The sequence below is a fragment of the Oncorhynchus kisutch genome, unplaced genomic scaffold (genome assembly GCF_002021735.2).
Source record: "Oncorhynchus kisutch isolate 150728-3 unplaced genomic scaffold, Okis_V2 scaffold3969, whole genome shotgun sequence".
NCBI lineage: Eukaryota > Metazoa > Chordata > Actinopteri > Salmoniformes > Salmonidae > Oncorhynchus > Oncorhynchus kisutch.
In genome coordinates, this window is record NW_022265914.1 from 1 (window position 1) to 23,989 (window position 23,989).

Here is a 23,989-nt window from a genome sequence, read left to right on the forward strand (position 1 = left end):
TCCCATCAAAGACTAACCAGCAGGCCCGACCCTGCTTAGCTTCCGAGATCAGACGAGATCAGGCGTACTCAGGCCGGTGTGGTCGTAAGCGAGAAACTATCTCTTGGTGCACTATGTTAAGTGAAAGTGAGTCTGATTAACAGCTGTTGCATTTTCACCATTTAGATAAGCATCTTTGTGTCACTCAAAAAGTGGAAGAAATTGCATATACTGTAGAAATAATTTGTAGCACAGATTGTTGGATGAAATACAAACTAACCTTGCTTACTTATTTCAAAGCAAGGGCACATATTTCAGCCTTGTGGGGAAAACGGACAAAGTGTGGACAAAAAGCTTACAGCACCTGGTATTCCCAGGCGGTCTCCCATCCAAGTACTAACCAGGCCCGACCCTGCTTAGCTTCCGAGATCAGACGAGATCAGGCGTACTCAGGCCGGTGTGGTCGTAAGCGAGAAACTATCTCTTGGTGCACTATGTTAAGTGAAAGTGAGTCTGATTAACAGCTGTTGCATTTTCACCATTTAGATAAGCATCTTTGTGTCACTCAAAAAGTGGAAGAAATTGCATATACTGTAGAAATAATTTGTAGCACAGATTGTTGGATGAAATACAAACTAACCTTGCTTACTTATTTCAAAGCAAGGGCACATATTTCAGCCTTGTGGGAAAAACGGACAAAGAGTTGACGAAAAGCTTACAGCACCTGGTATTCCCAGGCGGTCTCCCATCCAAGTACTAACCAGGCCCGACCCTGCTTAGCTTCCGAGATCAGACGAGATCAGGCGTACTCAGGCCGGTGTGGTCGTAAGCGAGAAACTATCTCTTGGTGCACTATGTTAAGTGAAAGTGAGTCTGATTAACAGCTGTTGCATTTTCACCATTTAGATAAGCATCTTTGTGTCACTCAAAAAGTGGAAGAAATTGCATATACTGTAGAAATAATTTGTAGCACAGATTGTTGGATGAAATACAAACTAACCTTGCTTACTTATTTCAAAGCAAGGGCACATATTTCAGCCTTGTGGGAAAAAACGGACAAAGAGTTGACGAAAAGCTTACAGCACCTGGTATTCCCAGGCGGTCTCCCATCCAAGTACTAACCAGGCCCGACCCTGCTTAGCTTCCGAGATCAGACGAGATCAGGCGTACTCAGGCCGGTGTGGTCGTAAGCGAGAAACTATCTCTTGGTGCACTATGTTAAGTGAAAGTGAGTCTGATTAACAGCTGTTGCATTTTCACCATTTAGATAAGCATCTTTGTGTCACTCAAAAAGTGGAAGAAATTGCATATACTGTAGAAATAATTTGTAGCACAGATTGTTGGATGAAATACAAACTAACCTTGCTTACTTATTTCAAAGCAAGGGCACATATTTCAGCCTTGTGGGAAAAAACGGACAAAGAGTTGACGAAAAGCTTACAGCACCTGGTATTCCCAGGCGGTCTCCCATCCAAGTACTAACCAGGCCCGACCCTGCTTAGCTTCCGAGATCAGACGAGATCAGGCGTACTCAGGCCGGTGTGGTCGTAAGCGAGAAACTATCTCTTGGTGCACTATGTTAAGTGAAAGTGAGTCTGATTAACAGCTGTTGCATTTTCACCATTTAGATAAGCATCTTTGTGTCACTCAAAAAGTGGAAGAAATTGCATATACTGTAGAAATAATTTGTAGCACAGATTGTTGGATGAAATACAAACTAACCTTGCTTACTTATTTCAAAGCAAGGGCACATATTTCAGCCTTGTGGGAAAAAACGGACAAAGAGTTGACGAAAAGCTTACAGCACCTGGTATTCCCAGGCGGTCTCCCATCCAAGTACTAACCAGGCCCGACCCTGCTTAGCTTCCGAGATCAGACGAGATCAGGCGTACTCAGGCCGGTGTGGTCGTAAGCGAGAAACTATCTCTTGGTGCACTATGTTAAGTGAAAGTGAGTCTGATTAACAGCTGTTGCATTTTCACCATTTAGATAAGCATCTTTGTGTCACTCAAAAAGTGGAAGAAATTGCATATACTGTAGAAATAATTTGTAGCACAGATTGTTGGATGAAATACAAACTAACCTTGCTTACTTATTTCAAAGCAAGGGCACATATTTCAGCCTTGTGGGAAAAAACGGACAAAGAGTTGACGAAAAGCTTACAGCACCTGGTATTCCCAGGCGGTCTCCCATCCAAGTACTAACCAGGCCCGACCCTGCTTAGCTTCCGAGATCAGACGAGATCAGGCGTACTCAGGCCGGTGTGGTCGTAAGCGAGAAACTATCTCTTGGTGCACTATGTTAAGTGAAAGTGAGTCTGATTAACAGCTGTTGCATTTTCACCATTTAGATAAGCATCTTTGTGTCACTCAAAAAGTGGAAGAAATTGCATATACTGTAGAAATAATTTGTAGCACAGATTGTTGGATGAAATACAAACTAACCTTGCTTACTTATTTCAAAGCAAGGGCACATATTTCAGCCTTGTGGGAAAAAACGGACAAAGAGTTGACGAAAAGCTTACAGCACCTGGTATTCCCAGGCGGTCTCCCATCCAAGTACTAACCAGGCCCGACCCTGCTTAGCTTCCGAGATCAGACGAGATCAGGCGTACTCAGGCCGGTGTGGTCGTAAGCGAGAAACTATCTCTTGGTGCACTATGTTAAGTGAAAGTGAGTCTGATTAACAGCTGTTGCATTTTCACCATTTAGATAAGCATCTTTGTGTCACTCAAAAAGTGGAAGAAATTGCATATACTGTAGAAATAATTTGTAGCACAGATTGTTGGATGAAATACAAACTAACCTTGCTTACTTATTTCAAAGCAAGGGCACATATTTCAGCCTTGTGGGAAAAAACGGACAAAGAGTTGACGAAAAGCTTACAGCACCTGGTATTCCCAGGCGGTCTCCCATCCAAGTACTAACCAGGCCCGACCCTGCTTAGCTTCCGAGATCAGACGAGATCAGGCGTACTCAGGCCGGTGTGGTCGTAAGCGAGAAACTATCTCTTGGTGCACTATGTTAAGTGAAAGTGAGTCTGATTAACAGCTGTTGCATTTTCACCATTTAGATAAGCATCTTTGTGTCACTCAAAAAGTGGAAGAAATTGCATATACTGTAGAAATAATTTGTAGCACAGATTGTTGGATGAAATACAAACTAACCTTGCTTACTTATTTCAAAGCAAGGGCACATATTTCAGCCTTGTGGGAAAAAACGGACAAAGAGTTGACGAAAAGCTTACAGCACCTGGTATTCCCAGGCGGTCTCCCATCCAAGTACTAACCAGGCCCGACCCTGCTTAGCTTCCGAGATCAGACGAGATCAGGCGTACTCAGGCCGGTGTGGTCGTAAGCGAGAAACTATCTCTTGGTGCACTATGTTAAGTGAAAGTGAGTCTGATTAACAGCTGTTGCATTTTCACCATTTAGATAAGCATCTTTGTGTCACTCAAAAAGTGGAAGAAATTGCATATACTGTAGAAATAATTTGTAGCACAGATTGTTGGATGAAATACAAACTAACCTTGCTTACTTATTTCAAAGCAAGGGCACATATTTCAGCCTTGTGGGAAAAAACGGACAAAGAGTTGACGAAAAGCTTACAGCACCTGGTATTCCCAGGCGGTCTCCCATCCAAGTACTAACCAGGCCCGACCCTGCTTAGCTTCCGAGATCAGACGAGATCAGGCGTACTCAGGCCGGTGTGGTCGTAAGCGAGAAACTATCTCTTGGTGCACTATGTTAAGTGAAAGTGAGTCTGATTAACAGCTGTTGCATTTTCACCATTTAGATAAGCATCTTTGTGTCACTCAAAAAGTGGAAGAAATTGCATATACTGTAGAAATAATTTGTAGCACAGATTGTTGGATGAAATACAAACTAACCTTGCTTACTTATTTCAAAGCAAGGGCACATATTTCAGCCTTGTGGGAAAAAACGGACAAAGAGTTGACGAAAAGCTTACAGCACCTGGTATTCCCAGGCGGTCTCCCATCCAAGTACTAACCAGGCCCGACCCTGCTTAGCTTCCGAGATCAGACGAGATCAGGCGTACTCAGGCCGGTGTGGTCGTAAGCGAGAAACTATCTCTTGGTGCACTATGTTAAGTGAAAGTGAGTCTGATTAACAGCTGTTGCATTTTCACCATTTAGATAAGCATCTTTGTGTCACTCAAAAAGTGGAAGAAATTGCATATACTGTAGAAATAATTTGTAGCACAGATTGTTGGATGAAATACAAACTAACCTTGCTTACTTATTTCAAAGCAAGGGCACATATTTCAGCCTTGTGGGAAAAAACGGACAAAGAGTTGACGAAAAGCTTACAGCACCTGGTATTCCCAGGCGGTCTCCCATCCAAGTACTAACCAGGCCCGACCCTGCTTAGCTTCCGAGATCAGACGAGATCAGGCGTACTCAGGCCGGTGTGGTCGTAAGCGAGAAACTATCTCTTGGTGCACTATGTTAAGTGAAAGTGAGTCTGATTAACAGCTGTTGCATTTTCACCATTTAGATAAGCATCTTTGTGTCACTCAAAAAGTGGAAGAAATTGCATATACTGTAGAAATAATTTGTAGCACAGATTGTTGGATGAAATACAAACTAACCTTGCTTACTTATTTCAAAGCAAGGGCACATATTTCAGCCTTGTGGGAAAAAACGGACAAAGAGTTGACGAAAAGCTTACAGCACCTGGTATTCCCAGGCGGTCTCCCATCCAAGTACTAACCAGGCCCGACCCTGCTTAGCTTCCGAGATCAGACGAGATCAGGCGTACTCAGGCCGGTGTGGTCGTAAGCGAGAAACTATCTCTTGGTGCACTATGTTAAGTGAAAGTGAGTCTGATTAACAGCTGTTGCATTTTCACCATTTAGATAAGCATCTTTGTGTCACTCAAAAAGTGGAAGAAATTGCATATACTGTAGAAATAATTTGTAGCACAGATTGTTGGATGAAATACAAACTAACCTTGCTTACTTATTTCAAAGCAAGGGCACATATTTCAGCCTTGTGGGAAAAAACGGACAAAGAGTTGACGAAAAGCTTACAGCACCTGGTATTCCCAGGCGGTCTCCCATCCAAGTACTAACCAGGCCCGACCCTGCTTAGCTTCCGAGATCAGACGAGATCAGGCGTACTCAGGCCGGTGTGGTCGTAAGCGAGAAACTATCTCTTGGTGCACTATGTTAAGTGAAAGTGAGTCTGATTAACAGCTGTTGCATTTTCACCATTTAGATAAGCATCTTTGTGTCACTCAAAAAGTGGAAGAAATTGCATATACTGTAGAAATAATTTGTAGCACAGATTGTTGGATGAAATACAAACTAACCTTGCTTACTTATTTCAAAGCAAGGGCACATATTTCAGCCTTGTGGGAAAAAACGGACAAAGAGTTGACGAAAAGCTTACAGCACCTGGTATTCCCAGGCGGTCTCCCATCCAAGTACTAACCAGGCCCGACCCTGCTTAGCTTCCGAGATCAGACGAGATCAGGCGTACTCAGGCCGGTGTGGTCGTAAGCGAGAAACTATCTCTTGGTGCACTATGTTAAGTGAAAGTGAGTCTGATTAACAGCTGTTGCATTTTCACCATTTAGATAAGCATCTTTGTGTCACTCAAAAAGTGGAAGAAATTGCATATACTGTAGAAATAATTTGTAGCACAGATTGTTGGATGAAATACAAACTAACCTTGCTTACTTATTTCAAAGCAAGGGCACATATTTCAGCCTTGTGGGAAAAAACGGACAAAGAGTTGACGAAAAGCTTACAGCACCTGGTATTCCCAGGCGGTCTCCCATCCAAGTACTAACCAGGCCCGACCCTGCTTAGCTTCCGAGATCAGACGAGATCAGGCGTACTCAGGCCGGTGTGGTCGTAAGCGAGAAACTATCTCTTGGTGCACTATGTTAAGTGAAAGTGAGTCTGATTAACAGCTGTTGCATTTTCACCATTTAGATAAGCATCTTTGTGTCACTCAAAAAGTGGAAGAAATTGCATATACTGTAGAAATAATTTGTAGCACAGATTGTTGGATGAAATACAAACTAACCTTGCTTACTTATTTCAAAGCAAGGGCACATATTTCAGCCTTGTGGGAAAAAACGGACAAAGAGTTGACGAAAAGCTTACAGCACCTGGTATTCCCAGGCGGTCTCCCATCCAAGTACTAACCAGGCCCGACCCTGCTTAGCTTCCGAGATCAGACGAGATCAGGCGTACTCAGGCCGGTGTGGTCGTAAGCGAGAAACTATCTCTTGGTGCACTATGTTAAGTGAAAGTGAGTCTGATTAACAGCTGTTGCATTTTCACCATTTAGATAAGCATCTTTGTGTCACTCAAAAAGTGGAAGAAATTGCATATACTGTAGAAATAATTTGTAGCACAGATTGTTGGATGAAATACAAACTAACCTTGCTTACTTATTTCAAAGCAAGGGCACATATTTCAGCCTTGTGGGAAAAAACGGACAAAGAGTTGACGAAAAGCTTACAGCACCTGGTATTCCCAGGCGGTCTCCCATCCAAGTACTAACCAGGCCCGACCCTGCTTAGCTTCCGAGATCAGACGAGATCAGGCGTACTCAGGCCGGTGTGGTCGTAAGCGAGAAACTATCTCTTGGTGCACTATGTTAAGTGAAAGTGAGTCTGATTAACAGCTGTTGCATTTTCACCATTTAGATAAGCATCTTTGTGTCACTCAAAAAGTGGAAGAAATTGCATATACTGTAGAAATAATTTGTAGCACAGATTGTTGGATGAAATACAAACTAACCTTGCTTACTTATTTCAAAGCAAGGGCACATATTTCAGCCTTGTGGGAAAAAACGGACAAAGAGTTGACGAAAAGCTTACAGCACCTGGTATTCCCAGGCGGTCTCCCATCCAAGTACTAACCAGGCCCGACCCTGCTTAGCTTCCGAGATCAGACGAGATCAGGCGTACTCAGGCCGGTGTGGTCGTAAGCGAGAAACTATCTCTTGGTGCACTATGTTAAGTGAAAGTGAGTCTGATTAACAGCTGTTGCATTTTCACCATTTAGATAAGCATCTTTGTGTCACTCAAAAAGTGGAAGAAATTGCATATACTGTAGAAATAATTTGTAGCACAGATTGTTGGATGAAATACAAACTAACCTTGCTTACTTATTTCAAAGCAAGGGCACATATTTCAGCCTTGTGGGAAAAAACGGACAAAGAGTTGACGAAAAGCTTACAGCACCTGGTATTCCCAGGCGGTCTCCCATCCAAGTACTAACCAGGCCCGACCCTGCTTAGCTTCCGAGATCAGACGAGATCAGGCGTACTCAGGCCGGTGTGGTCGTAAGCGAGAAACTATCTCTTGGTGCACTATGTTAAGTGAAAGTGAGTCTGATTAACAGCTGTTGCATTTTCACCATTTAGATAAGCATCTTTGTGTCACTCAAAAAGTGGAAGAAATTGCATATACTGTAGAAATAATTTGTAGCACAGATTGTTGGATGAAATACAAACTAACCTTGCTTACTTATTTCAAAGCAAGGGCACATATTTCAGCCTTGTGGGAAAAAACGGACAAAGAGTTGACGAAAAGCTTACAGCACCTGGTATTCCCAGGCGGTCTCCCATCCAAGTACTAACCAGGCCCGACCCTGCTTAGCTTCCGAGATCAGACGAGATCAGGCGTACTCAGGCCGGTGTGGTCGTAAGCGAGAAACTATCTCTTGGTGCACTATGTTAAGTGAAAGTGAGTCTGATTAACAGCTGTTGCATTTTCACCATTTAGATAAGCATCTTTGTGTCACTCAAAAAGTGGAAGAAATTGCATATACTGTAGAAATAATTTGTAGCACAGATTGTTGGATGAAATACAAACTAACCTTGCTTACTTATTTCAAAGCAAGGGCACATATTTCAGCCTTGTGGGAAAAAACGGACAAAGAGTTGACGAAAAAGCTTACAGCACCTGGTATTCCCAGGCGGTCTCCCATCCAAGTACTAACCAGGCCCGACCCTGCTTAGCTTCCGAGATCAGACGAGATCAGGCGTACTCAGGCCGGTGTGGTCGTAAGCGAGAAACTATCTCTTGGTGCACTATGTTAAGTGAAAGTGAGTCTGATTAACAGCTGTTGCATTTTCACCATTTAGATAAGCATCTTTGTGTCACTCAAAAAGTGGAAGAAATTGCATATACTGTAGAAATAATTTGTAGCACAGATTGTTGGATGAAATACAAACTAACCTTGCTTACTTATTTCAAAGCAAGGGCACATATTTCAGCCTTGTGGGAAAAAACGGACAAAGAGTTGACGAAAAGCTTACAGCACCTGGTATTCCCAGGCGGTCTCCCATCCAAGTACTAACCAGGCCCGACCCTGCTTAGCTTCCGAGATCAGACGAGATCAGGCGTACTCAGGCCGGTGTGGTCGTAAGCGAGAAACTATCTCTTGGTGCACTATGTTAAGTGAAAGTGAGTCTGATTAACAGCTGTTGCATTTTCACCATTTAGATAAGCATCTTTGTGTCACTCAAAAAGTGGAAGAAATTGCATATACTGTAGAAATAATTTGTAGCACAGATTGTTGGATGAAATACAAACTAACCTTGCTTACTTATTTCAAAGCAAGGGCACATATTTCAGCCTTGTGGGAAAAAACGGACAAAGAGTTGACGAAAAGCTTACAGCACCTGGTATTCCCAGGCGGTCTCCCATCCAAGTACTAACCAGGCCCGACCCTGCTTAGCTTCCGAGATCAGACGAGATCAGGCGTACTCAGGCCGGTGTGGTCGTAAGCGAGAAACTATCTCTTGGTGCACTATGTTAAGTGAAAGTGAGTCTGATTAACAGCTGTTGCATTTTCACCATTTAGATAAGCATCTTTGTGTCACTCAAAAAGTGGAAGAAATTGCATATACTGTAGAAATAATTTGTAGCACAGATTGTTGGATGAAATACAAACTAACCTTGCTTACTTATTTCAAAGCAAGGGCACATATTTCAGCCTTGTGGGAAAAAACGGACAAAGAGTTGACGAAAAGCTTACAGCACCTGGTATTCCCAGGCGGTCTCCCATCCAAGTACTAACCAGGCCCGACCCTGCTTAGCTTCCGAGATCAGACGAGATCAGGCGTACTCAGGCCGGTGTGGTCGTAAGCGAGAAACTATCTCTTGGTGCACTATGTTAAGTGAAAGTGAGTCTGATTAACAGCTGTTGCATTTTCACCATTTAGATAAGCATCTTTGTGTCACTCAAAAAGTGGAAGAAATTGCATATACTGTAGAAATAATTTGTAGCACAGATTGTTGGATGAAATACAAACTAACCTTGCTTACTTATTTCAAAGCAAGGGCACATATTTCAGCCTTGTGGGAAAAAACGGACAAAGAGTTGACGAAAAGCTTACAGCACCTGGTATTCCCAGGCGGTCTCCCATCCAAGTACTAACCAGGCCCGACCCTGCTTAGCTTCCGAGATCAGACGAGATCAGGCGTACTCAGGCCGGTGTGGTCGTAAGCGAGAAACTATCTCTTGGTGCACTATGTTAAGTGAAAGTGAGTCTGATTAACAGCTGTTGCATTTTCACCATTTAGATAAGCATCTTTGTGTCACTCAAAAAGTGGAAGAAATTGCATATACTGTAGAAATAATTTGTAGCACAGATTGTTGGATGAAATACAAACTAACCTTGCTTACTTATTTCAAAGCAAGGGCACATATTTCAGCCTTGTGGGAAAAAACGGACAAAGAGTTGACGAAAAGCTTACAGCACCTGGTATTCCCAGGCGGTCTCCCATCCAAGTACTAACCAGGCCCGACCCTGCTTAGCTTCCGAGATCAGACGAGATCAGGCGTACTCAGGCCGGTGTGGTCGTAAGCGAGAAACTATCTCTTGGTGCACTATGTTAAGTGAAAGTGAGTCTGATTAACAGCTGTTGCATTTTCACCATTTAGATAAGCATCTTTGTGTCACTCAAAAAGTGGAAGAAATTGCATATACTGTAGAAATAATTTGTAGCACAGATTGTTGGATGAAATACAAACTAACCTTGCTTACTTATTTCAAAGCAAGGGCACATATTTCAGCCTTGTGGGAAAAAACGGACAAAGAGTTGACGAAAAGCTTACAGCACCTGGTATTCCCAGGCGGTCTCCCATCCAAGTACTAACCAGGCCCGACCCTGCTTAGCTTCCGAGATCAGACGAGATCAGGCGTACTCAGGCCGGTGTGGTCGTAAGCGAGAAACTATCTCTTGGTGCACTATGTTAAGTGAAAGTGAGTCTGATTAACAGCTGTTGCATTTTCACCATTTAGATAAGCATCTTTGTGTCACTCAAAAAGTGGAAGAAATTGCATATACTGTAGAAATAATTTGTAGCACAGATTGTTGGATGAAATACAAACTAACCTTGCTTACTTATTTCAAAGCAAGGGCACATATTTCAGCCTTGTGGGAAAAAACGGACAAAGAGTTGACGAAAAGCTTACAGCACCTGGTATTCCCAGGCGGTCTCCCATCCAAGTACTAACCAGGCCCGACCCTGCTTAGCTTCCGAGATCAGACGAGATCAGGCGTACTCAGGCCGGTGTGGTCGTAAGCGAGAAACTATCTCTTGGTGCACTATGTTAAGTGAAAGTGAGTCTGATTAACAGCTGTTGCATTTTCACCATTTAGATAAGCATCTTTGTGTCACTCAAAAAGTGGAAGAAATTGCATATACTGTAGAAATAATTTGTAGCACAGATTGTTGGATGAAATACAAACTAACCTTGCTTACTTATTTCAAAGCAAGGGCACATATTTCAGCCTTGTGGGAAAAAACGGACAAAGAGTTGACGAAAAGCTTACAGCACCTGGTATTCCCAGGCGGTCTCCCATCCAAGTACTAACCAGGCCCGACCCTGCTTAGCTTCCGAGATCAGACGAGATCAGGCGTACTCAGGCCGGTGTGGTCGTAAGCGAGAAACTATCTCTTGGTGCACTATGTTAAGTGAAAGTGAGTCTGATTAACAGCTGTTGCATTTTCACCATTTAGATAAGCATCTTTGTGTCACTCAAAAAGTGGAAGAAATTGCATATACTGTAGAAATAATTTGTAGCACAGATTGTTGGATGAAATACAAACTAACCTTGCTTACTTATTTCAAAGCAAGGGCACATATTTCAGCCTTGTGGGAAAAAACGGACAAAGAGTTGACGAAAAAGCTTACAGCACCTGGTATTCCCAGGCGGTCTCCCATCCAAGTACTAACCAGGCCCGACCCTGCTTAGCTTCCGAGATCAGACGAGATCAGGCGTACTCAGGCCGGTGTGGTCGTAAGCGAGAAACTATCTCTTGGTGCACTATGTTAAGTGAAAGTGAGTCTGATTAACAGCTGTTGCATTTTCACCATTTAGATAAGCATCTTTGTGTCACTCAAAAAGTGGAAGAAATTGCATATACTGTAGAAATAATTTGTAGCACAGATTGTTGGATGAAATACAAACTAACCTTGCTTACTTATTTCAAAGCAAGGGCACATATTTCAGCCCTTGTGGGAAAAAAACGGACAAAGAGTTGACGAAAAGCTTACAGCACCTGGTATTCCCAGGCGGTATCCCATCCAAGTACTAACCAGGCCCGACCCTGCTAGCTTCCGAGATCAGACGAGATCAGGCTGTACTCAGGCCGGTGTGGTCGTAAGCGAGAAACTATCTCTGGTGCACTATGTTAAGTGAAAGTGAGTCTGATTAACAGCTGTTGCATTTTCACCATTTAGATAAGCATCTTTGTGTCACTCAAAAAGTGGAAGAAATTGCATATACTGTAGAAATAATTTGTAGCACAGATTGTTGGATGAAATACAAAACTAACCTTGCTTACTTATTTCAAAGCAAGGGCACATATTTCAGCCTTGTGGGAAAAAACGGACAAAGAGTTGACGAAAAGCTTACAGCACCTGGTATTCCCAGGCCGGTCTCCCATCCAAGTACTAACCAGGCCCGACCCTGCTTAGCTTCCGAGATCAGACGAGATCAGGCGTACTCAGGCCGGTGTGGTCGTAAGCGAGAACTATCTCTTGGTGCACTATGTAACGTGAAAGTGAGTCTGATTAACAGCTGTTGCATTTTCACCATTTAGATAAGCATCTTTGTGTCACTCAAAAGTGGAAGACAATTGCATATACTGTAGAAATAATTTGTAGCAAGAGATTGTTGGATGAATACAAACTAACCTTGCTTACTTATTTCAAAGCAGGGCACATATTCAGCCTTGTGGGAAAAAACGGACAAAGAGTTGACGAAAGCTTACAGCACCTGGTATTCCCAGCAGTCTCCCATCCAAGTACTAACCAGGCCCGACCCTGCTTAGCTTCCGAGATCAGACGAGATCAGGCGTACTCAGGCCGGTGTGGTCGTAAGCGAGAAACTATCTCTTGGTGCACTATGTTAAGTGAAAGTGAGTCTGATTAACAGCTGTTGCATTTTCACCATTTAGATAAGCATCTTTGTGTCACTCAAAAAGTGGAAGAAAATTGCATATACTGTAGAAATAATTTGTAGCACAGATTGTTGGATGAAATACAAACTAACCTTGCTTACTTATTTCAAAGCAAGGGCACATATTTCAGCCTTGTGGGAAAAAACGGACAAAGAGTTGACAAAAGCTTACAGCACCTGGTATTCCCAGGCGGTCTCCCATCCAAGTACTAACCAGGCCCGACCCTGCTTAGCTTCCGAGATCAGACGAGATCAGGCGTACTCAGGCCGGTGTGGTCGTAAGCGAGAAACTATCTCTTGGTGCACTATGTTAAGTGAAAGTGAGTCTGATTAACAGCTGTTGCATTTTCACCATTTAGATAAGCATCTTTGTGTCACTCAAAAAGTGGAAGAAATTGCATATACTGTAGAAATAATTTGTAGCACAGATTGTTGGATGAAATACAAACTAACCTTGCTTACTTATTTCAAAGCAAGGGCACATATTTCAGCCTGTGGGAAAAAACGGACAAAGAGTTGACAGAAAAGCTTACAGCAACCTGGTATTCCCAGGCGGTCTCCCATCCAAGTACTAACCAGGCCGACCCTGCTTAGCTTCCGAGATCAGACGAGATCAGGCGTACTCAGGCCGGTGTGGTCGTAAGCGAGAAAACTATCTCTTGGTGCACTATGTTAAGTGAAAGTGAGTCTGATTAACAGCTGTTGCATTTTCACCATTTAGATAAGCATCTTTGTGTCACTCAAAAGTGGAAGAAATTGCATATACTGTAGAAATAATTTGTAGCACAGATTGTTGGATGAAATACAAACTAACCTTGCTTACTTATTTCAAAGCAAGGGCACATATTTCAGCCTTGTGGGAAAAAACGGACAAAGAGTTGACGAAAAGCTTACAGCACCTGGTATTCCCAGGCGGTCTCCCATCCAAGTACTAACCAGGCCCGACCCTGCTTAGCTTCCGAGATCAGACGAGATCAGGCGTACTCAGGCCGGTGTGGTCGTAAGCGATGAAACTATCTCTTGGTGCACTATGTTAAGTGAAAGTGAGTCTGATTAACAGCTTTGCATTTTCACCATTTAGATAAGCATCTTTGTGTCACTCAAAAAGTGGAAGAAATTGCATATACTGTAGAAATAATTTGTAGCACAGATTGTTGGATGAAATACAAACTAACCTTGCTTACTTATTTCAAAGCAAGGGCACATATTTCAGCCTTGTGGGAAAAAACGGACAAAGAGTTGACAAAAAGCTTACAGCACCTGGTATTCCCAGGCGGTCTCCCATCCAAGTACTAACCAGGCCCGACCCTGCTTAGCTTCCGAGATCAGACGAGATCAGGCGTACTCAGGCCGGTGTGGTCGTAAGCGAGAAACTATCTCTTGGTGCACTATGTTAAGTGAAAGTGAGTCTGATTAACAGCTGTTGCATTTTTCACCATTTAGATAAGCATCTTTGTGTCACTCAAAAGTGGAACAAATTGCATATACTGTAGAAATAATTTGTAGCACAGATTGTTGGATGAAATACAAACTAACCTTGCTTACTTATTTCAAAGCAAGGGCACATATTTCAGCCTTGTGGGAAAAAACGGACAAAGAGTTGACGAAAAGCTTACAGCACCTGGTATTCCCAGGCGTCTCCCATCCAAGTACTAACCAGGCCCGACCCTGCTTAGCTTCCGAGATCAGACGAGATCAGGAGTACTCAGGCCGGTGTGGTCGTAAGCGAGAAACTATCTCTTGGTGCACTATGTTAAGTGAAAGTGAGTCTGATTAACAGCTGTTGCATTTCACCATTTAGATAAGCATCTTTGTGTCACTCAAAAAGTGGAAGAAATTGCATATACTGTAGAAATAATTTGTAGCACAGATTGTTGGATGAAATACAAACTAACCTTGCTTACTTATTTCAAAGCAAGGGCACATATTTCAGCCTTGTGGGAAAAAACGGACAAAGAGTTGACAAAAAGCTTACAGCACCTGGTATTCCCAGGCGGTCTCCATCCAAGTACTAACCAGGCCCGACCCTGCTTAGCTTCCGAGATCAGACGAGATCAGGCGTACTCAGGCCGGTGTGGTCGTAAGCGAGAAACTATCTCTTGGTGCACTATGTTAAGTGAAAGTGAGTCTGATTAACAGCTGTTGCATTTTCACCATTTAGATAAGCATCTTTGTGTCACTCAAAAGTGGAAGAAATTGCATATACTGTAGAAATAATTTGTAGCACAGATTGTTGGATGAAATACAAACTAACCTTGCTTACTTATTTCAAAGCAAGGGCACATATTTCAGCCTTGTGGGAAAAAACGGACAAAGAGTTGACGAAAAGCTTACAGCACCTGGTATTCCCAGGCGGTCTCCCATCCAAGTACTAACCAGGCCCGACCCTGCTTAGCTTCCGAGATCAGACGAGATCAGGAGTACTCAGGCCGGTGTGGTCGTAAGCGAGAAACTATCTCTTGGTGCACTATGTTAAGTGAAAGTGAGTCTGATTAACAGCTGTTGCATTTTCACCATTTAGATAAGCATCTTTGTGTCACTCAAAAAGTGGAAGAAATTGCATATACTGTAGAAATAATTTGTAGCACAGATTGTTGGATGAAATACAAACTAACCTTGCTTACTTATTTCAAAGCAAGGGCACATATTTCAGCCTTGTGGGAAAAACGGACAAAGAGTTGACAAAAAGCTTACAGCACCTGGTATTCCCAGGCGGTCTCCCATCCAAGTACTAACCAGGCCCGACCCTGCTTAGCTTCCGAGATCAGACGAGATCAGGCGTACTCAGGCCGGTGTGGTCGTAAGCGAGAAACTATCTCTTGGTGCACTATGTTAAGTGAAAGTGAGTCTGATTAACAGCTGTTGCATTTTCACCATTTAGATAAGCATCTTTGTGTCACTCAAAAAGTGGAAGAAATTGCATATACTGTAGAAATAATTTGTAGCACAGATTGTTGGATGAAATACAAACTAACCTTGCTTACTTATTTCAAAGCAAGGGCACATATTTCAGCCTTGTGGGAAAAAACGGACAAAGAGTTGACAAAAGCTTACAGCACCTGGTATTCCCAGGCGGTTCTCCCATCCAAGTACTAACCAGGCCCGACCCTGCTTAGCTTCCGAGATCAGACGAGATCAGGCGTACTCAGGCCGGTGTGGTCGTAAGCGAGAAACTATCTCTTGGTGCACTATGTTAAGTGAAAGTGAGTCTGATTAACAGCTGTTGCATTTTCACCATTTAGATAAGCATCTTTGTGTCACTCAAAAAGTGGAAGAAATTGCATATACTGTAGAAATAATTTGTAGCACAGATTGTTGGATGAAATACAAACTAACCTTGCTTACTTATTTCAAAGCAAGGGCACATATTTCAGCCTTGTGGGAAAAAACGGACAAAGAGTTGACAAAAGCTTACAGCACCTGGTATTCCCAGGCAGGTCTCCCATCCAAGTACTAACCAGGCCCGACCCTGCTTAGCTTCCGAGATCAGACGAGATCAGGCGTACTCAGGCGGTGTGGTCGTAAGCGAGAAACTATCTCTTGGTGCACTATGTTAAGTGAAAGTGAGTCTGATTAACAGCTGTTGCATTTTCACCATTTAGATAAGCATCTTTGTGTCACTCAAAAAGTGGAAGAAATTGCATATACTGTAGAAATAATTTGTAGCACAGATTGTTGGATGAAATACAAACTAACCTTGCTTACTTATTTCAAAGCAAGGGCACATATTTCAGCCTTGTTGGAAAAAACGGACAAAGAGTTGACAAAAGCTTACAGCACCTGGTATTCCCAGGCGGTCTCCCATCCAAGTACTAACCAGGCCCGACCCTGCTTAGCTTCCGAGATCAGACGAGATCAGGCGTACTCAGGCCGGTGTGGTCGTAAGCGAGAAACTATCTCTTGGTGCACTATGTTAAGTGAAAGTGAGTCTGATTAACAGCTGTTGCATTTTCACCATTTAGATAAGCATCTTTGTGTCACTCAAAAAGTGGAAGAAATTGCATATACTGTAGAAATAATTTGTAGCACAGATTGTTGGATGAAATACAAACTAACCTTGCTTACTTATTTCAAAGCAAGGGCACATATTTCAGCCTTGTGGGAAAAACGGACAAAGAGTTGACAAAAAGCTTACAGCACCTGGTATTCCCAGGCGGTCTCCCATCCAAGTACTAACCAGGCCCGACCCTGCTTAGCTTCCGAGATCAGACGAGATCAGGCGTACTCAGGCCGGTGTGGTCGTAAGCGAGAAACTATCTCTTGGTGCACTATGTTAAGTGAAAGTGAGTCTGATTAACAGCTGTTGCATTTTCACCATTTAGATAAGCATCTTTGTGTCACTCAAAAAGTGGAAGAAATTGCATATACTGTAGAAATAATTTGTAGCACAGATTGTTGGATGAAATACAAACTAACCTTGCTTACTTATTTCAAAGCAAGGGCACATATTTCAGCCTTGTGGGAAAAAACGGACAAAGAGTTGACAAAAGCTTACAGCACCTGGTATTCCCAGGCGGTCTCCCATCCAAGTACTAACCAGGCCCGACCCTGCTTAGCTTCCGAGATCAGACGAGATCAGGCGTACTCAGGCCGGTGTGGTCGTAAGCGAGAAACTATCTCTTGGTGCACTATGTTAAGTGAAAGTGAGTCTGATTAACAGCTGTTGCATTTTCACCATTTAGATAAGCATCTTTGTGTCACTCAAAAAGTGGAAGAAATTGCATATACTGTAGAAATAATTTGTAGCACAGATTGTTGGATGAAATACAAACTAACCTTGCTTACTTATTTCAAAGCAAGGGCACATATTTCAGCCTTGTGGGAAAAAACGGACAAAGAGTTGACAAAAAGCTTACAGCACCTGGTATTCCCAGGCGGTCTCCCATCCAAGTACTAACCAGGCCCGACCCTGCTTAGCTTCCGAGATCAGACGAGATCAGGCGTACTCAGGCCGGTGTGGTCGTAAGCGAGAAACTATCTCTTGGTGCACTATGTTAAGTGAAAGTGAGTCTGATTAACAGCTGTTGCATTTTCACCATTTAGATAAGCATCTTTGTGTCACTCAAAAAGTGGAAGAAATTGCATATACTGTAGAAATAATTTGTAGCACAGATTGTTGGATGAAATACAAACTAACCTTGCTTACTTATTTCAAAGCAAGGGCACATATTTCAGCCTTGTGGGAAAAAACGGACAAAGAGTTGACAAAAAGCTTACAGCACCTGGTATTCCCAGGCGGTCTCCCATCCAAGTACTAACCAGGCCCGACCCTGCTTAGCTTCCGAGATCAGACGAGATCAGGCGTACTCAGGCCGGTGTGGTCGTAAGCGAGAAACTATCTCTTGGTGCACTATGTTAAGTGAAAGTGAGTCTGATTAACAGCTGTTGCATTTTCACCATTTAGATAAGCATCTTTGTGTCACTCAAAAAGTGGAAGAAATTGCATATACTGTAGAAATAATTTGTAGCACAGATTGTTGGATGAAATACAAACTAACCTTGCTTACTTATTTCAAAGCAAGGGCACATATTTCAGCCTTGTGGGAAAAAACGGACAAAGAGTTGACAAAAGCTTACAGCACCTGGTATTCCCAGGCGGTCTCCCATCCAAGTACTAACCAGGCCCGACCCTGCTTAGCTTCCGAGATCAGACGAGATCAGGCGTACTCAGGCCGGTGTGGTCGTAAGCGAGAAACTATCTCTTGGTGCACTATGTTAAGTGAAAGTGAGTCTGATTAACAGCTGTTGCATTTTCACCATTTAGATAAGCATCTTTGTGTCACTCAAAAAGTGGAAGAAATTGCATATACTGTAGAAATAATTTGTAGCACAGATTGTTGGATGAAATACAAACTAACCTTGCTTACTTATTTCAAAGCAAGGGCACATATTTCAGCCTTGTGGGAAAAAACGGACAAAGAGTTGACAAAAAGCTTACAGCACCTGGTATTCCCAGGCGGTCTCCCATCCAAGTACTAACCAGGCCCGACCCTGCTTAGCTTCCGAGATCAGACGAGATCAGGCGTACTCAGGCCGGTGTGGTCGTAAGCGAGAAACTATCTCTTGGTGCACTATGTTAAGTGAAAGTGAGTCTGATTAACAGCTGTTGCATTTTCACCATTTAGATAAGCATCTTTGTGTCACTCAAAAAGTGGAAGAAATTGCATATACTGTAGAAATAATTTGTAGCACAGATTGTTGGATGAAATACAAACTAACCTTGCTTACTTATTTCAAAGCAAGGGCACATATTTCAGCCTTGTGGGAAAAAACGGACAAAGAGTTGACAAAAAGCTTACAGCACCTGGTATTCCCAGGCGGTCTCCCATCCAAGTACTAACCAGGCCCGACCCTGCTTAGCTTCCGAGATCAGACGAGATCAGGCGTACTCAGGCCGGTGTGGTCGTAAGCGAGAAACTATCTCTTGGTGCACTATGTTAAGTGAAAGTGAGTCTGATTAACAGCTGTTGCATTTTCACCATTTAGATAAGCATCTTTGTGTCACTCAAAAAGTGGAAGAAATTGCATATACTGTAGAAATAATTTGTAGCACAGATTGTTGGATGAAATACAAACTAACCTTGCTTACTTATTTCAAAGCAAGGGCACATATTTCAGCCTTGTGGGAAAAAACGGACAAAGAGTTGACAAAAAGCTTACAGCACCTGGTATTCCCAGGCGGTCTCCCATCCAAGTACTAACCAGGCCCGACCCTGCTTAGCTTCCGAGATCAGACGAGATCAGGCGTACTCAGGCCGGTGTGGTCGTAAGCGAGAAACTATCTCTTGGTGCACTATGTTAAGTGAAAGTGAGTCTGATTAACAGCTGTTGCATTTTCACCATTTAGATAAGCATCTTTGTGTCACTCAAAAGTGGAAGAAATTGCATATACTGTAGAAATAATTTGTAGCACAGATTGTTGGATGAAATACAAACTAACCTTGCTTACTTATTTCAAAGCAAGGGCACATATTTCAGCCTTGTGGGAAAAAACGGACAAAGAGTTGACAAAAAGCTTACAGCACCTGGTATTCCCAGGCGGTCTCCCATCCAAGTACTAACCAGGCCCGACCCTGCTTAGCTTCCGAGATCAGACGAGATCAGGCGTACTCAGGCCGGTGTGGTCGTAAGCGAGAAACTATCTCTTGGTGCACTATGTTAAGTGAAAGTGAGTCTGATTAACAGCTGTTGCATTTTCACCATTTAGATAAGCATCTTTGTGTCACTCAAAAAGTGGAAGAAATTGCATATACTGTAGAAATAATTTGTAGCACAGATTGTTGGATGAAATACAAACTAACCTTGCTTACTTATTTCAAAGCAAGGGCACATATTTCAGCCTTGTGGGAAAAAACGGACAAAGAGTTGACAAAAAGCTTACAGCACCTGGTATTCCCAGGCGGTCTCCCATCCAAGTACTAACCAGGCCCGACCCTGCTTAGCTTCCGAGATCAGACGAGATCAGGCGTACTCAGGCCGGTGTGGTCGTAAGCGAGAAACTATCTCTTGGTGCACTATGTTAAGTGAAAGTGAGTCTGATTAACAGCTGTTGCATTTTCACCATTTAGATAAGCATCTTTGTGTCACTCAAAAAGTGGAAGAAATTGCATATACTGTAGAAATAATTTGTAGCACAGATTGTTGGATGAAATACAAACTAACCTTGCTTACTTATTTCAAAGCAAGGGCACATATTTCAGCCTTGTGGGAAAAAACGGACAAAGAGTTGACAAAAAGCTTACAGCACCTGGTATTCCCAGGCGGTCTCCCATCCAAGTACTAACCAGGCCCGACCCTGCTTAGCTTCCGAGATCAGACGAGATCAGGCGTACTCAGGCCGGTGTGGTCGTAAGCGAGAAACTATCTCTTGGTGCACTATGTTAAGTGAAAGTGAGTCTGATTAACAGCTGTTGCATTTTCACCATTTAGATAAGCATCTTTGTGTCACTCAAAAAGTGGAAGAAATTGCATATACTGTAGAAATAATTTGTAGCACAGATTGTTGGATGAAATACAAACTAACCTTGCTTACTTATTTCAAAGCAAGGGCACATATTTCAGCCTTGTGGGAAAAAACGGACAAAGAGTTGACAAAAAGCTTACAGCACCTGGTATTCCCAGGCGGTCTCCCATCCAAGTACTAACCAGGCCCGACCCTGCTTAGCTTCCGAGATCAGACGAGATCAGGCGTACTCAGGCCGGTGTGGTCGTAAGCGAGAAACTATCTCTTGGTGCACTATGTTAAGTGAAAGTGAGTCTGATTAACAGCTGTTGCATTTTCACCATTTAGATAAGCATCTTTGTGTCACTCAAAAAGTGGAAGAAATTGCATATACTGTAGAAATAATTTGTAGCACAGATTGTTGGATGAAATACAAACTAACCTTGCTTACTTATTTCAAAGCAAGGGCACATATTTCAGCCTTGTGGGAAAAACGGACAAAGAGTTGACAAAAAGCTTACAGCACCTGGTATTCCCAGGCGGTCTCCCATCCAAGTACTAACCAGGCCCGACCCTGCTTAGCTTCCGAGATCAGACGAGATCAGGCGTACTCAGGCCGGTGTGGTCGTAAGCGAGAAACTATCTCTTGGTGCACTATGTTAAGTGAAAGTGAGTCTGATTAACAGCTGTTGCATTTTCACCATTTAGATAAGCATCTTTGTGTCACTCAAAAAGTGGAAGAAATTGCATATACTGTAGAAATAATTTGTAGCACAGATTGTTGGATGAAATACAAACTAACCTTGCTTACTTATTTCAAAGCAAGGGCACATATTTCAGCCTTGTGGGAAAAAACGGACAAAGAGTTGACAAAAAGCTTACAGCACCTGGTATTCCCAGGCGGTCTCCCATCCAAGTACTAACCAGGCCCGACCCTGCTTAGCTTCCGAGATCAGACGAGATCAGGCGTACTCAGGCCGGTGTGGTCGTAAGCGAGAAACTATCTCTTGGTGCACTATGTTAAGTGAAAGTGAGTCTGATTAACAGCTGTTGCATTTTCACCATTTAGATAAGCATCTTTGTGTCACTCAAAAAGTGGAAGAAATTGCATATACTGTAGAAATAATTTGTAGCACAGATTGTTGGATGAAATACAAACTAACCTTGCTTACTTATTTCAAAGCAAGGGCACATATTTCAGCCTTGTGGGAAAAAACGGACAAAGAGTTGACAAAAAGCTTACAGCACCTGGTATTCCCAGGCGGTCTCCCATCCAAGTACTAACCAGGCCCGACCCTGCTTAGCTTCCGAGATCAGACGAGATCAGGCGTACTCAGGCCGGTGTGGTCGTAAGCGAGAAACTATCTCTTGGTGCACTATGTTAAGTGAAAGTGAGTCTGATTAACAGCTGTTGCATTTTCACCATTTAGATAAGCATCTTTGTGTCACTCAAAAAGTGGAAGAAATTGCATATACTGTAGAAATAATTTGTAGCACAGATTGTTGGATGAAATACAAACTAACCTTGCTTACTTATTTCAAAGCAAGGGCACATATTTCAGCCTTGTGGGAAAAAACGGACAAAGAGTTGACAAAAAGCTTACAGCACCTGGTATTCCCAGGCGGTCTCCCATCCAAGTACTAACCAGGCCCGACCCTGCTTAGCTTCCGAGATCAGACGAGATCAGGCGTACTCAGGCCGGTGTGGTCGTAAGCGAGAAACTATCTCTTGGTGCACTATGTTAAGTGAAAGTGAGTCTGATTAACAGCTGTTGCATTTTCACCATTTAGATAAGCATCTTTGTGTCACTCAAAAAGTGGAAGAAATTGCATATACTGTAGAAATAATTTGTAGCACAGATTGTTGGATGAAATACAAACTAACCTTGCTTACTTATTTCAAAGCAAGGGCACATATTTCAGCCTTGTGGGAAAAAACGGACAAAGAGTTGACAAAAAGCTTACAGCACCTGGTATTCCCAGGCGGTCTCCCATCCAAGTACTAACCAGGCCCGACCCTGCTTAGCTTCCGAGATCAGACGAGATCAGGCGTACTCAGGCCGGTGTGGTCGTAAGCGAGAACTATCTCTTGGTGCACTATGTTAAGTGAAAGTGAGTCTGATTAACAGCTGTTGCATTTTCACCATTTAGATAAGCATCTTTGTGTCACTCAAAAAGTGGAAGAAATTGCATATACTGTAGAAATAATTTGTAGCACAGATTGTTGGATGAAATACAAACTAACCTTGCTTACTTATTTCAAAGCAAGGGCACATATTTCAGCCTTGTGGGAAAAAACGGACAAAGAGTTGACAAAAAGCTTACAGCACCTGGTATTCCCAGGCGGTCTCCCATCCAAGTACTAACCAGGCCCGACCCTGCTTAGCTTCCGAGATCAGACGAGATCAGGCGTACTCAGGCCGGTGTGGTCGTAAGCGAGAAACTATCTCTTGGTGCACTATGTTAAGTGAAAGTGAGTCTGATTAACAGCTGTTGCATTTTCACCATTTAGATAAGCATCTTTGTGTCACTCAAAAAGTGGAAGAAATTGCATATACTGTAGAAATAATTTGTAGCACAGATTGTTGGATGAAATACAAACTAACCTTGCTTACTTATTTCAAAGCAAGGGCACATATTTCAGCCTTGTGGGAAAAAACGGACAAAGAGTTGACAAAAAGCTTACAGCACCTGGTATTCCCAGGCGGTCTCCCATCCAAGTACTAACCAGGCCCGACCCTGCTTAGCTTCCGAGATCAGACGAGATCAGGCGTACTCAGGCCGGTGTGGTCGTAAGCGAGAAACTATCTCTTGGTGCACTATGTTAAGTGAAAGTGAGTCTGATTAACAGCTGTTGCATTTTCACCATTTAGATAAGCATCTTTGTGTCACTCAAAAAGTGGAAGAAATTGCATATACTGTAGAAATAATTTGTAGCACAGATTGTTGGATGAAATACAAACTAACCTTGCTTACTTATTTCAAAGCAAGGGCACATATTTCAGCCTTGTGGGAAAAAACGGACAAAGAGTTGACAAAAAGCTTACAGCACCTGGTATTCCCAGGCGGTCTCCCATCCAAGTACTAACCAGGCCCGACCCTGCTTAGCTTCCGAGATCAGACGAGATCAGGCGTACTCAGGCCGGTGTGGTCGTAAGCGAGAAACTATCTCTTGGTGCACTATGTAAGTGAAAGTGAGTCTGATTAACAGCTGTTGCATTTTCACCATTTAGATAAGCATCTTTGTGTCACTCAAAAAGTGGAAGAAATTGCATATACTGTAGAAATAATTTGTAGCACAGATTGTTGGATGAAATACAAACTAACCTTGCTTACTTATTTCAAAGCAAGGGCACATATTTCAGCCTTGTGGGAAAAAACGGACAAAGAGTTGACAAAAAGCTTACAGCACCTGGTATTCCCAGGCGGTCTCCCATCCAAGTACTAACCAGGCCCGACCCTGCTTAGCTTCCGAGATCAGACGAGATCAGGCGTACTCAGGCCGGTGTGGTCGTAAGCGAGAAACTATCTCTTGGTGCACTATGTTAAGTGAAAGTGAGTCTGATTAACAGCTGTTGCATTTTCACCATTTAGATAAGCATCTTTGT

At 42.9% G+C, this 23,989-nt stretch overlaps 58 non-coding genes and 8 pseudogenes across 58 annotated transcripts; all 66 read right to left on the minus strand.

Annotated features, from left to right (window-relative positions):
• Nucleotides 1-331: 331 nt before the first annotated feature.
• LOC116372641 (5S ribosomal RNA) lies at nt 332-450 on the minus strand. The gene has a single exon (XR_004209239.1). It is a non-coding gene; the product is annotated as a 5S ribosomal RNA (ribosomal RNA).
• A 241-nt stretch (nt 451-691) lies between these two features.
• Nucleotides 692-810, minus strand: LOC116372653 (5S ribosomal RNA). Its single transcript, XR_004209250.1, has one exon. It is a non-coding gene; the product is annotated as a 5S ribosomal RNA (ribosomal RNA).
• Nucleotides 811-1,052: 242 nt separating this feature from the next.
• LOC116372665 (5S ribosomal RNA) lies at nt 1,053-1,171 on the minus strand. Its single transcript, XR_004209261.1, has one exon. It is a non-coding gene; the product is annotated as a 5S ribosomal RNA (ribosomal RNA).
• A 242-nt stretch (nt 1,172-1,413) lies between these two features.
• On the minus strand, nt 1,414-1,532 carry LOC116372678 (5S ribosomal RNA). The gene has a single exon (XR_004209273.1). It is a non-coding gene; the product is annotated as a 5S ribosomal RNA (ribosomal RNA).
• A 242-nt stretch (nt 1,533-1,774) lies between these two features.
• Nucleotides 1,775-1,893, minus strand: LOC116372690 (5S ribosomal RNA). The gene has a single exon (XR_004209284.1). It is a non-coding gene; the product is annotated as a 5S ribosomal RNA (ribosomal RNA).
• Nucleotides 1,894-2,135: 242 nt separating this feature from the next.
• On the minus strand, nt 2,136-2,254 carry LOC116372703 (5S ribosomal RNA). Its single transcript, XR_004209295.1, has one exon. It is a non-coding gene; the product is annotated as a 5S ribosomal RNA (ribosomal RNA).
• Nucleotides 2,255-2,496: 242 nt separating this feature from the next.
• Nucleotides 2,497-2,615, minus strand: LOC116372715 (5S ribosomal RNA). Its single transcript, XR_004209306.1, has one exon. It is a non-coding gene; the product is annotated as a 5S ribosomal RNA (ribosomal RNA).
• Nucleotides 2,616-2,857: 242 nt separating this feature from the next.
• On the minus strand, nt 2,858-2,976 carry LOC116372726 (5S ribosomal RNA). The gene has a single exon (XR_004209317.1). It is a non-coding gene; the product is annotated as a 5S ribosomal RNA (ribosomal RNA).
• Nucleotides 2,977-3,218: 242 nt separating this feature from the next.
• LOC116372737 (5S ribosomal RNA) lies at nt 3,219-3,337 on the minus strand. Its single transcript, XR_004209328.1, has one exon. It is a non-coding gene; the product is annotated as a 5S ribosomal RNA (ribosomal RNA).
• A 242-nt stretch (nt 3,338-3,579) lies between these two features.
• LOC116372748 (5S ribosomal RNA) lies at nt 3,580-3,698 on the minus strand. The gene has a single exon (XR_004209339.1). It is a non-coding gene; the product is annotated as a 5S ribosomal RNA (ribosomal RNA).
• Nucleotides 3,699-3,940: 242 nt separating this feature from the next.
• LOC116372759 (5S ribosomal RNA) lies at nt 3,941-4,059 on the minus strand. The gene has a single exon (XR_004209350.1). It is a non-coding gene; the product is annotated as a 5S ribosomal RNA (ribosomal RNA).
• A 242-nt stretch (nt 4,060-4,301) lies between these two features.
• On the minus strand, nt 4,302-4,420 carry LOC116372770 (5S ribosomal RNA). The gene has a single exon (XR_004209361.1). It is a non-coding gene; the product is annotated as a 5S ribosomal RNA (ribosomal RNA).
• A 242-nt stretch (nt 4,421-4,662) lies between these two features.
• Nucleotides 4,663-4,781, minus strand: LOC116372781 (5S ribosomal RNA). The gene has a single exon (XR_004209372.1). It is a non-coding gene; the product is annotated as a 5S ribosomal RNA (ribosomal RNA).
• Nucleotides 4,782-5,023: 242 nt separating this feature from the next.
• On the minus strand, nt 5,024-5,142 carry LOC116372794 (5S ribosomal RNA). Its single transcript, XR_004209384.1, has one exon. It is a non-coding gene; the product is annotated as a 5S ribosomal RNA (ribosomal RNA).
• Nucleotides 5,143-5,384: 242 nt separating this feature from the next.
• On the minus strand, nt 5,385-5,503 carry LOC116372805 (5S ribosomal RNA). Its single transcript, XR_004209395.1, has one exon. It is a non-coding gene; the product is annotated as a 5S ribosomal RNA (ribosomal RNA).
• A 242-nt stretch (nt 5,504-5,745) lies between these two features.
• On the minus strand, nt 5,746-5,864 carry LOC116372816 (5S ribosomal RNA). Its single transcript, XR_004209406.1, has one exon. It is a non-coding gene; the product is annotated as a 5S ribosomal RNA (ribosomal RNA).
• A 242-nt stretch (nt 5,865-6,106) lies between these two features.
• Nucleotides 6,107-6,225, minus strand: LOC116372827 (5S ribosomal RNA). Its single transcript, XR_004209417.1, has one exon. It is a non-coding gene; the product is annotated as a 5S ribosomal RNA (ribosomal RNA).
• Nucleotides 6,226-6,467: 242 nt separating this feature from the next.
• Nucleotides 6,468-6,586, minus strand: LOC116372838 (5S ribosomal RNA). The gene has a single exon (XR_004209428.1). It is a non-coding gene; the product is annotated as a 5S ribosomal RNA (ribosomal RNA).
• Nucleotides 6,587-6,828: 242 nt separating this feature from the next.
• LOC116372849 (5S ribosomal RNA) lies at nt 6,829-6,947 on the minus strand. Its single transcript, XR_004209433.1, has one exon. It is a non-coding gene; the product is annotated as a 5S ribosomal RNA (ribosomal RNA).
• Nucleotides 6,948-7,189: 242 nt separating this feature from the next.
• LOC116372860 (5S ribosomal RNA) lies at nt 7,190-7,308 on the minus strand. The gene has a single exon (XR_004209434.1). It is a non-coding gene; the product is annotated as a 5S ribosomal RNA (ribosomal RNA).
• A 242-nt stretch (nt 7,309-7,550) lies between these two features.
• LOC116372871 (5S ribosomal RNA) lies at nt 7,551-7,669 on the minus strand. The gene has a single exon (XR_004209435.1). It is a non-coding gene; the product is annotated as a 5S ribosomal RNA (ribosomal RNA).
• A 243-nt stretch (nt 7,670-7,912) lies between these two features.
• On the minus strand, nt 7,913-8,031 carry LOC116372882 (5S ribosomal RNA). The gene has a single exon (XR_004209436.1). It is a non-coding gene; the product is annotated as a 5S ribosomal RNA (ribosomal RNA).
• Nucleotides 8,032-8,273: 242 nt separating this feature from the next.
• Nucleotides 8,274-8,392, minus strand: LOC116372893 (5S ribosomal RNA). The gene has a single exon (XR_004209437.1). It is a non-coding gene; the product is annotated as a 5S ribosomal RNA (ribosomal RNA).
• Nucleotides 8,393-8,634: 242 nt separating this feature from the next.
• On the minus strand, nt 8,635-8,753 carry LOC116372905 (5S ribosomal RNA). Its single transcript, XR_004209439.1, has one exon. It is a non-coding gene; the product is annotated as a 5S ribosomal RNA (ribosomal RNA).
• Nucleotides 8,754-8,995: 242 nt separating this feature from the next.
• LOC116372915 (5S ribosomal RNA) lies at nt 8,996-9,114 on the minus strand. The gene has a single exon (XR_004209440.1). It is a non-coding gene; the product is annotated as a 5S ribosomal RNA (ribosomal RNA).
• Nucleotides 9,115-9,356: 242 nt separating this feature from the next.
• Nucleotides 9,357-9,475, minus strand: LOC116372916 (5S ribosomal RNA). Its single transcript, XR_004209441.1, has one exon. It is a non-coding gene; the product is annotated as a 5S ribosomal RNA (ribosomal RNA).
• Nucleotides 9,476-9,717: 242 nt separating this feature from the next.
• On the minus strand, nt 9,718-9,836 carry LOC116372917 (5S ribosomal RNA). Its single transcript, XR_004209442.1, has one exon. It is a non-coding gene; the product is annotated as a 5S ribosomal RNA (ribosomal RNA).
• Nucleotides 9,837-10,078: 242 nt separating this feature from the next.
• LOC116372918 (5S ribosomal RNA) lies at nt 10,079-10,197 on the minus strand. Its single transcript, XR_004209443.1, has one exon. It is a non-coding gene; the product is annotated as a 5S ribosomal RNA (ribosomal RNA).
• Nucleotides 10,198-10,439: 242 nt separating this feature from the next.
• Nucleotides 10,440-10,558, minus strand: LOC116372919 (5S ribosomal RNA). Its single transcript, XR_004209444.1, has one exon. It is a non-coding gene; the product is annotated as a 5S ribosomal RNA (ribosomal RNA).
• Nucleotides 10,559-10,800: 242 nt separating this feature from the next.
• On the minus strand, nt 10,801-10,919 carry LOC116372920 (5S ribosomal RNA). The gene has a single exon (XR_004209445.1). It is a non-coding gene; the product is annotated as a 5S ribosomal RNA (ribosomal RNA).
• Nucleotides 10,920-11,162: 243 nt separating this feature from the next.
• LOC116372921 (5S ribosomal RNA) lies at nt 11,163-11,281 on the minus strand. The gene has a single exon (XR_004209446.1). It is a non-coding gene; the product is annotated as a 5S ribosomal RNA (ribosomal RNA).
• Nucleotides 11,282-11,525: 244 nt separating this feature from the next.
• On the minus strand, nt 11,526-11,644 carry LOC116372907 (uncharacterized; annotated as a pseudogene).
• A 242-nt stretch (nt 11,645-11,886) lies between these two features.
• LOC116372854 (uncharacterized) lies at nt 11,887-12,006 on the minus strand (annotated as a pseudogene).
• A 238-nt stretch (nt 12,007-12,244) lies between these two features.
• On the minus strand, nt 12,245-12,362 carry LOC116372867 (uncharacterized; annotated as a pseudogene).
• A 242-nt stretch (nt 12,363-12,604) lies between these two features.
• LOC116372922 (5S ribosomal RNA) lies at nt 12,605-12,723 on the minus strand. The gene has a single exon (XR_004209447.1). It is a non-coding gene; the product is annotated as a 5S ribosomal RNA (ribosomal RNA).
• A 242-nt stretch (nt 12,724-12,965) lies between these two features.
• LOC116372880 (uncharacterized) lies at nt 12,966-13,084 on the minus strand (annotated as a pseudogene).
• Nucleotides 13,085-13,326: 242 nt separating this feature from the next.
• Nucleotides 13,327-13,445, minus strand: LOC116372923 (5S ribosomal RNA). The gene has a single exon (XR_004209448.1). It is a non-coding gene; the product is annotated as a 5S ribosomal RNA (ribosomal RNA).
• A 242-nt stretch (nt 13,446-13,687) lies between these two features.
• On the minus strand, nt 13,688-13,806 carry LOC116372925 (5S ribosomal RNA). The gene has a single exon (XR_004209450.1). It is a non-coding gene; the product is annotated as a 5S ribosomal RNA (ribosomal RNA).
• Nucleotides 13,807-14,048: 242 nt separating this feature from the next.
• On the minus strand, nt 14,049-14,166 carry LOC116372863 (uncharacterized; annotated as a pseudogene).
• A 241-nt stretch (nt 14,167-14,407) lies between these two features.
• LOC116372857 (uncharacterized) lies at nt 14,408-14,525 on the minus strand (annotated as a pseudogene).
• Nucleotides 14,526-14,766: 241 nt separating this feature from the next.
• On the minus strand, nt 14,767-14,885 carry LOC116372821 (5S ribosomal RNA). The gene has a single exon (XR_004209411.1). It is a non-coding gene; the product is annotated as a 5S ribosomal RNA (ribosomal RNA).
• A 241-nt stretch (nt 14,886-15,126) lies between these two features.
• On the minus strand, nt 15,127-15,245 carry LOC116372926 (5S ribosomal RNA). Its single transcript, XR_004209451.1, has one exon. It is a non-coding gene; the product is annotated as a 5S ribosomal RNA (ribosomal RNA).
• A 241-nt stretch (nt 15,246-15,486) lies between these two features.
• On the minus strand, nt 15,487-15,606 carry LOC116372858 (uncharacterized; annotated as a pseudogene).
• Nucleotides 15,607-15,847: 241 nt separating this feature from the next.
• LOC116372881 (uncharacterized) lies at nt 15,848-15,966 on the minus strand (annotated as a pseudogene).
• A 241-nt stretch (nt 15,967-16,207) lies between these two features.
• LOC116372927 (5S ribosomal RNA) lies at nt 16,208-16,326 on the minus strand. Its single transcript, XR_004209452.1, has one exon. It is a non-coding gene; the product is annotated as a 5S ribosomal RNA (ribosomal RNA).
• Nucleotides 16,327-16,567: 241 nt separating this feature from the next.
• On the minus strand, nt 16,568-16,686 carry LOC116372928 (5S ribosomal RNA). Its single transcript, XR_004209453.1, has one exon. It is a non-coding gene; the product is annotated as a 5S ribosomal RNA (ribosomal RNA).
• Nucleotides 16,687-16,927: 241 nt separating this feature from the next.
• On the minus strand, nt 16,928-17,046 carry LOC116372929 (5S ribosomal RNA). Its single transcript, XR_004209454.1, has one exon. It is a non-coding gene; the product is annotated as a 5S ribosomal RNA (ribosomal RNA).
• A 242-nt stretch (nt 17,047-17,288) lies between these two features.
• On the minus strand, nt 17,289-17,407 carry LOC116372551 (5S ribosomal RNA). Its single transcript, XR_004209157.1, has one exon. It is a non-coding gene; the product is annotated as a 5S ribosomal RNA (ribosomal RNA).
• A 242-nt stretch (nt 17,408-17,649) lies between these two features.
• LOC116372552 (5S ribosomal RNA) lies at nt 17,650-17,768 on the minus strand. Its single transcript, XR_004209158.1, has one exon. It is a non-coding gene; the product is annotated as a 5S ribosomal RNA (ribosomal RNA).
• Nucleotides 17,769-18,009: 241 nt separating this feature from the next.
• On the minus strand, nt 18,010-18,128 carry LOC116372553 (5S ribosomal RNA). Its single transcript, XR_004209159.1, has one exon. It is a non-coding gene; the product is annotated as a 5S ribosomal RNA (ribosomal RNA).
• A 242-nt stretch (nt 18,129-18,370) lies between these two features.
• On the minus strand, nt 18,371-18,489 carry LOC116372554 (5S ribosomal RNA). Its single transcript, XR_004209160.1, has one exon. It is a non-coding gene; the product is annotated as a 5S ribosomal RNA (ribosomal RNA).
• Nucleotides 18,490-18,731: 242 nt separating this feature from the next.
• LOC116372555 (5S ribosomal RNA) lies at nt 18,732-18,850 on the minus strand. Its single transcript, XR_004209161.1, has one exon. It is a non-coding gene; the product is annotated as a 5S ribosomal RNA (ribosomal RNA).
• A 242-nt stretch (nt 18,851-19,092) lies between these two features.
• On the minus strand, nt 19,093-19,211 carry LOC116372557 (5S ribosomal RNA). The gene has a single exon (XR_004209163.1). It is a non-coding gene; the product is annotated as a 5S ribosomal RNA (ribosomal RNA).
• A 241-nt stretch (nt 19,212-19,452) lies between these two features.
• On the minus strand, nt 19,453-19,571 carry LOC116372558 (5S ribosomal RNA). The gene has a single exon (XR_004209164.1). It is a non-coding gene; the product is annotated as a 5S ribosomal RNA (ribosomal RNA).
• A 242-nt stretch (nt 19,572-19,813) lies between these two features.
• On the minus strand, nt 19,814-19,932 carry LOC116372560 (5S ribosomal RNA). The gene has a single exon (XR_004209165.1). It is a non-coding gene; the product is annotated as a 5S ribosomal RNA (ribosomal RNA).
• A 242-nt stretch (nt 19,933-20,174) lies between these two features.
• On the minus strand, nt 20,175-20,293 carry LOC116372561 (5S ribosomal RNA). Its single transcript, XR_004209166.1, has one exon. It is a non-coding gene; the product is annotated as a 5S ribosomal RNA (ribosomal RNA).
• A 242-nt stretch (nt 20,294-20,535) lies between these two features.
• On the minus strand, nt 20,536-20,654 carry LOC116372562 (5S ribosomal RNA). Its single transcript, XR_004209167.1, has one exon. It is a non-coding gene; the product is annotated as a 5S ribosomal RNA (ribosomal RNA).
• A 241-nt stretch (nt 20,655-20,895) lies between these two features.
• On the minus strand, nt 20,896-21,014 carry LOC116372563 (5S ribosomal RNA). The gene has a single exon (XR_004209168.1). It is a non-coding gene; the product is annotated as a 5S ribosomal RNA (ribosomal RNA).
• A 242-nt stretch (nt 21,015-21,256) lies between these two features.
• LOC116372564 (5S ribosomal RNA) lies at nt 21,257-21,375 on the minus strand. Its single transcript, XR_004209169.1, has one exon. It is a non-coding gene; the product is annotated as a 5S ribosomal RNA (ribosomal RNA).
• A 242-nt stretch (nt 21,376-21,617) lies between these two features.
• LOC116372565 (5S ribosomal RNA) lies at nt 21,618-21,736 on the minus strand. The gene has a single exon (XR_004209170.1). It is a non-coding gene; the product is annotated as a 5S ribosomal RNA (ribosomal RNA).
• A 242-nt stretch (nt 21,737-21,978) lies between these two features.
• Nucleotides 21,979-22,097, minus strand: LOC116372566 (5S ribosomal RNA). Its single transcript, XR_004209171.1, has one exon. It is a non-coding gene; the product is annotated as a 5S ribosomal RNA (ribosomal RNA).
• A 242-nt stretch (nt 22,098-22,339) lies between these two features.
• LOC116372567 (5S ribosomal RNA) lies at nt 22,340-22,458 on the minus strand. The gene has a single exon (XR_004209172.1). It is a non-coding gene; the product is annotated as a 5S ribosomal RNA (ribosomal RNA).
• Nucleotides 22,459-22,699: 241 nt separating this feature from the next.
• On the minus strand, nt 22,700-22,818 carry LOC116372569 (5S ribosomal RNA). The gene has a single exon (XR_004209174.1). It is a non-coding gene; the product is annotated as a 5S ribosomal RNA (ribosomal RNA).
• A 242-nt stretch (nt 22,819-23,060) lies between these two features.
• On the minus strand, nt 23,061-23,179 carry LOC116372571 (5S ribosomal RNA). Its single transcript, XR_004209175.1, has one exon. It is a non-coding gene; the product is annotated as a 5S ribosomal RNA (ribosomal RNA).
• A 242-nt stretch (nt 23,180-23,421) lies between these two features.
• LOC116372572 (5S ribosomal RNA) lies at nt 23,422-23,540 on the minus strand. Its single transcript, XR_004209176.1, has one exon. It is a non-coding gene; the product is annotated as a 5S ribosomal RNA (ribosomal RNA).
• Nucleotides 23,541-23,781: 241 nt separating this feature from the next.
• On the minus strand, nt 23,782-23,900 carry LOC116372573 (5S ribosomal RNA). The gene has a single exon (XR_004209177.1). It is a non-coding gene; the product is annotated as a 5S ribosomal RNA (ribosomal RNA).
• Nucleotides 23,901-23,989: the final 89 nt, after the last annotated feature.